The sequence below is a fragment of the Aplysia californica genome, unplaced genomic scaffold (assembly GCF_000002075.1).
Source record: "Aplysia californica isolate F4 #8 unplaced genomic scaffold, AplCal3.0 scaffold00123, whole genome shotgun sequence".
Lineage (NCBI taxonomy): Eukaryota > Metazoa > Mollusca > Gastropoda > Aplysiida > Aplysiidae > Aplysia > Aplysia californica.
In genome coordinates this window covers 811,487-817,659 of record NW_004797393.1, presented here as the reverse complement: position 1 = coordinate 817,659, position 6,173 = coordinate 811,487, and positions in this window count along the sequence as shown.

Here is a 6,173-nt window from a genome sequence, read left to right as displayed (position 1 = left end):
GTTCCCGTGTCCTGATTTTGGTGCCGATATTAAACTTGTAGGTTACGTAAAATGTATTGACATGGTGCAAATTGTTATGTTTTCTAGGAAAAAGAAACAAGAAAAAGGGGAATTGTTTAGTCGGTGATGATGATGATGATGGTGATGATGGTGATGATGACGGTGATGGTGATGGTTATGGCGATCATGATGATGATTATTTATGGTGACAACAATGATGCTTTAATGTTGGAAATAATGCGCGTATTAGTCTTAGTGTTAAGTGTGTTTCATTTCTTTTTTGGCGCAGACTCTAGATCCTCGCCAGGCTGTCCTGGGGGGGGGCAGGATACAACCATCATTCTCAACTCCCATAGAGTGACAAAAAATGTGGAAATAATTTGTCATCTTCATCCCTAGCGTTTAATAAAAGTACTCCGAAAAATCAAATGGGGGCCGAATCTAAGTGATGACATTGTTAGTGTGTTTGTTACCCTACGTCTATGCTATCATATTTTCTAAATAGTGAAAGGGGTGTGGCCAATAATCTTTGCAATATTTTTCATAGTCAATGCTGTTACGTTCCGTAGGGATATTAACATGTTATTAGGCCCAGTAGAATTGTAAATGGGCTGATTTAACATTCTCATTATCATACCGTGCCGGAACAACATAGCTGGACCTGCTGCTTTTTCTTTCCTCATCTTTACTATTGTCACTTTCCCTCTACTTCTTTTGTATATTTGTCATTCTCTTGTGAACTGCTATTTCTGGGGTGCCTTAATAGTCTAAGCAGACTTTGTGCTGTTGAGGCTAGAGAGGTGAGCGGAGTAAGTCTGAATCCTTGTTTGGACTTATGTTTTGACGTGTACACCCTGGCGCGCCTATTACCTATGCAGTTGCAAAGACGTAAACCCTTACTAAAACTAAACTAAACCTAATTTAATTGCCAAACATCAAATTACGGTTAAAGGCTGAAACCTCCGGTGTTTTATAAGTCTGCCCCCCCTCCACCTTGTTAAAAGCATATAAAATATGACTACTCATTTTGTACTGACAAATAGTAGCGCCACAATCTCTTTCGGATAAAACATCGATACCGAGTATTTAAATCAGTATCGATATCCAATACTCCTGGAGCCTCAACCGGAGAATGCCGTGATATTTTAGAGAGACCATATCGATGAGACATCACGGAATCACATAGAAGTTAGTGAACCCCACCAGGAACATGAACGATGGAACAGGTTGCTCGGTTGTACACGATGGCCAGCTCACGGACAGCTTTGACATAAAGACTGGTGTGAGACAGGGATGTTTACTATCTCCTTTCCTCTTCATATTGATGAAAGAAACCACCAGAAGACACAGACATGTTATACAGTGTACCCCATGGACAAAGTTGGACGATCAGGGTTTTGCAGACGACTCGGCGCTTCTGTCGCACACCTAGGAACAAATGCAAGAAAAGACTTCTGTATTAAAGTCTATCAGAGTCTGTTGAAGTGAGGATTTACCACGTAAACTCAAAGGTCCCAACGGCAGATGCTCAACGAATGGAGCAGGTCACAATAGAAGGAAATACGCTAGAAGATGTTGAATCCTTCTGCTGTCTTGGGAGTATAATTAACAGAGAGGGAGGAACAGGTGCTGAAATGAAGTCCTGCATTTGAAAAGCACAGCAGCTTTTATATCTTTGCATAGGATGTGGAAGATCAGAGATATCTCACTTCGAAAAATGCTGAGGATTTTGAATTCAAATACGAAGTTAGTCCTTTTGTCAATTCAAATACGAAGTTAGTCCTTTTGTATGTATGTGAGACATGGAACGCATCACAGACTTGCATAAAGAGGATCCAGGTTTCTTGAACAAGTGTCTACGAAAGTTGATGAGGATCAGAAAGACAGACAGGATCAATAACGAGGAAGTGTTAAGGAAAACAAGACAGATCCCAGTCAGAGATGAGGTAGGAAGAAGGCGGTGGCGATAGATTGGACATACTCTCAGGAAGTCAGGTAGCGTAATTACAATGTAAGTGTTGCATTTGAATCCACAGGGCAAGAGATCAAGAAAAGGACCGCATTGAACCTTGAGAGGAATCATAGAAATTGGTGTACAGAAATGTGGGAAGACATGGAATAACATCAAGAGGCTAGAGAAAGGTACAACGTGTTTGTCCGTGGCCTATACTTTGGTAACAGGGTGAGAAAGGCAATGATGATAGATTTCTGTGAATGGCAAAACATTTTCCCCCACAGCATATGCAGTCATAACTCCATCTACCACACACATCACCATCAAGTGTGACTGCGTGAGTTCGCATAACTAGCAGATCTAGGCGGCCTAGCACAAGTGGTCTTTTCACTATAATCATCTGAATCATAAATTTCCATCAACTGTTGCCCACTAAAATCATCTTCAATTGAGATATCTAGCTGAGTGTCTTCAACACCACTGTCAGGAATGTGAAATAACTCAAACAGATTTCGCCCTGAAGGACCAGGCAACTCAACGTCAAATAAATCGCTCATCTCACTTTTTCAAAGCCACTAGCTCTCTGAATTCAGTCATTATCAAAACTTTCAATCAAACTTTAATACAGTTATTTCCCTGACACATGCAGCAGAAAGTAGTGATAACGAGTCAAATCAGGTCAGCGGTTTTCAGCGGTAGAGGGAGCTAAAGGTTTAAAAAAAGATCGATTTGCTGCAAACTCAGCATTTAAGCTGCATTGTTGTTACAAATAAAGGATCAAACATAATATCCGAGTCGTACTTTGCCTTTGAGAATAACTCATCCCCGTGCGCATTATATACTTTTGGGGTAGGAGGCCGATTGATTAGGCTCTCGGACGCACAACCGTAATGTCGTGGGTTCGAATCCCGTCAAGGGCTCGACGTTGTGTCTTTGGGAAAAGCACTTTACACAAATTTTCCTCACTTCACCCAGGTCAAAAACGACACCCGACTATGGACAGCGAAAGATCTTGTCAGTTTGTTAGTGATTGAGAGCGTGAAATCCGTGTTTTGCACTGTAGTCTTCCCAAGAAACTGAGAATGTTTCTGGGTGTTCTTGGGTCTGCTGGGGTAATAATATTTGTAAAGCGCATAGAGCATGCTGTAGAGCGTGGATATGAGCTATATTATTATTATTTTTAAAAAAATCATCATCATCATCATCATCATCATCATCATCATCATCATCATCATCATCATCATCATCATCATCATCATCATCATCATCAGGTATATTTTTACGTCTTTTTGTTAAATGCGGGACAGAAGAATTTCCTAAGTGAATCACCTACAGATCGTCCTCAAATTGCAAATCAGAAGTCGATATTCAACGATAGCTACAATGTTTGATGGTGAGATAGTTTTGTAACTTGGTGAGATTGTTATATCCTTTTGACGTTCGGAAATCAACTTTCAGGAAATTATATATGGACTGTTGGGGAATATTCCTGTGAAGTGTCTGCTCTATGAGTCCCGCCCAAAGCTATGAGTCGAAAGAGATATGAACGCCAAAGCAAGTACATTGCTCCCCAACACTGCAATGCTTTCAGTTTCATTTCTTGTCATCATCTCAAACCAAATGGATCTAAGCACGGTCGACCTTTTCAAAAAGACACCTAGTAAAACACAAATTTGTCTCTTTTAGATACGTTCGCCATCAGGGTTTGTCAGCTTTCAGTGAAACGACAGAGCGCAGAATTGCAGGCGTTTGCAGATTGGTAGAAACGTGGTATTATTAAAGTAAACTCACCTATTTCGAACTGTTCAAGGCCCATGTCCTTTCGTTGTGTGTTTATTCGAGGGTAAATAATAATTAATAAAAATAAATAAATAGCATTTGCATAGCGCATATCCCCACTTAACAGCAAGCCCTAAGCGCTTTTCACTATTTATTATGGAGTCGCGAGTCAAAACGTAATGCAAGTTGTTCGCTATTTTGCGCGATTTTACATTAAATTTAGAGAAATTCAACTCATAAGTACTTGCTCGCATACTTTTAAAACTCCAACTGTTAAATTTTAAGTTTCTTTTATTTTGGCACGAATGACGTCACATCAAAATGGCTACCCTTTTGGGGGTCTGTCAGAGGTAAAGAGCCGTGATTGAATTTCTTGTTTTAGACTGAGAATCTACCGATAACATCCAAAAGAGACTTCACAATTTTAACAAGGACCAAGCCATACATTTTGGCTCTGTATATGGGTTTGATGTTTTGGCAATGAACCGAAAGAAGAGGAAGTGGTGTCCATACGCTTGTCAGACAAGCGTCGTCCTAAGGAGTCTGCTGGAAAAATTATGGCAACCATGTATGGGACGTTCATAGCGGGATTCTGACAGATGTATCTTACCACAAGGTACAACTGTCAATTCTGAACCCTACATTGAAACACTGAAACGACTGAAAGCGAGAATTCGACGAATCAGACCAAATTTGAAAATGATTTTTCTCACCATGACAATGCGCATCTGCATTCGAGCACCAGTACAAGGAAGACAATTCCCCCGTTTATGTGTAAAACACTGCCACATCAAACTTATTCTCCTGCTTTTGGCTCCTTCAGACTTTCACCTTTTAGGTCCTTGAAAAGAACGACTATGGAAACAATGGAGAAATCAAGACTGTGGTACCACTAAGACCAACCTGCTCAGTTTTACGCAGCTGGCATATGTGGACTTAGTTAAAGGTGGACAGTGGCTATTGAACGAAATGGAGACTTTGTTAAAAAATAGAAATCTGATCCTCAGACGCTCCTCTTCAATTTGAGGTATGATAGTTGCAAATGTGTTCTATTTTCTCTAAGTTATGAACGAATTTGCATTACTTTTTGACTCACCCTTTATTACCCCAGCAGACCATAGAATACTCCGAAACATTCTCAGCTTCCCGAGAAGCATACAGTGCAAGCAGTTGATTAAGCGCTCGAACACTAACAAACTGACATGATCTTTCGCTGCCTATAAGCAAATAAGTAAGTGTATTGGTTTAACACCTCTATCAACACTTATGGATTATTTAAGTCGTGGGACCTCCGAATCTAATGCTAGTTCCTCTAGGACCAAACCAAAATATTGGGTTGAAAGTCTTGAAAATTTCAGAAAAACGACCAGTACCATCTGCTCCGTAGTCCAGCCTGATAACAAATAAGGTAACAGAGCTCACTGTGTGTGGGTAAACAAGCCATTGTAAACGGTCGAGACAATTTACTCCCTGGGAGATAAAAAAAAATGAAAGATGATCCTTGTCCACTCCTATCTTCACCGAAAGGTTACGGCTATGTCGGCAAGGGATTGTGGTCGTTTTTTCCCATAAAGACGGGATATTTCGAGAGTGGGAGAGGGGAGTGTTCTAAACCTTTACCGTCGCAGATGCCCCTGTTTCGTTGGGAGGCACCCTGGGAGAGCTACATAGGAGTGATCTTGTCAACAACTCATAAGAACCAATGATTGATCATGTAATTTTAGATGTATCGGCACCTGTATTTATATTTAGGTAACCTTAGCCGAAAAAGGGGGATGATCTGACAGATCTCAACAGTGCATTATCTGTAGGTAATAGTGTTAGGTTTAGCGTTAGGTTTAGGGTTAGAGCTAGGGTTTCAATGATATAATACTTTTTGAATATTATTCGGTTTCTGAACCTTTGAGCAGGCAAAATTTGGAGTTAGCTCCACTATTATATGATATCATTTGTCGATACTAGCAGTACCTATTTCTTTCAGCTCCGCTGTGATCGAAAGAGGTCAAAGAACTGAGATCGTTGGGGCTGCTTGCTGAACGTCAAAAGGCAATTAACCGTTTTTTAACGGCCCTCGACCTCTCCCTGTATATCACTTATGTCCCCAGCCGGTGACGCGTCGATGTTGTCACTGTCTTACAATGTAATATGCTAATTTGAAGACATGCGTAATATATATAATTTTGAGGCAGCGTGTTGAAATCGGGTGCTCGACAAAACAATGAAATCTATGAAATCGGCATTTTTTTTGGGGGGGGGGGGGGGGGGGGGTGTTGGGAATTTTGTTTTTTCAATTTTCTATTTTTCGATCAACACCTTTTACGTCCTCTCAAAAACGCATTTCTGGGTGAATAGTACAGAAAACAAGTTCGATAAGGCACGAAAACTGTAAATTTCCAGTTTTCAAGGACCCTCAAGGTTTGGAGGTTACCAAACGTTGTGG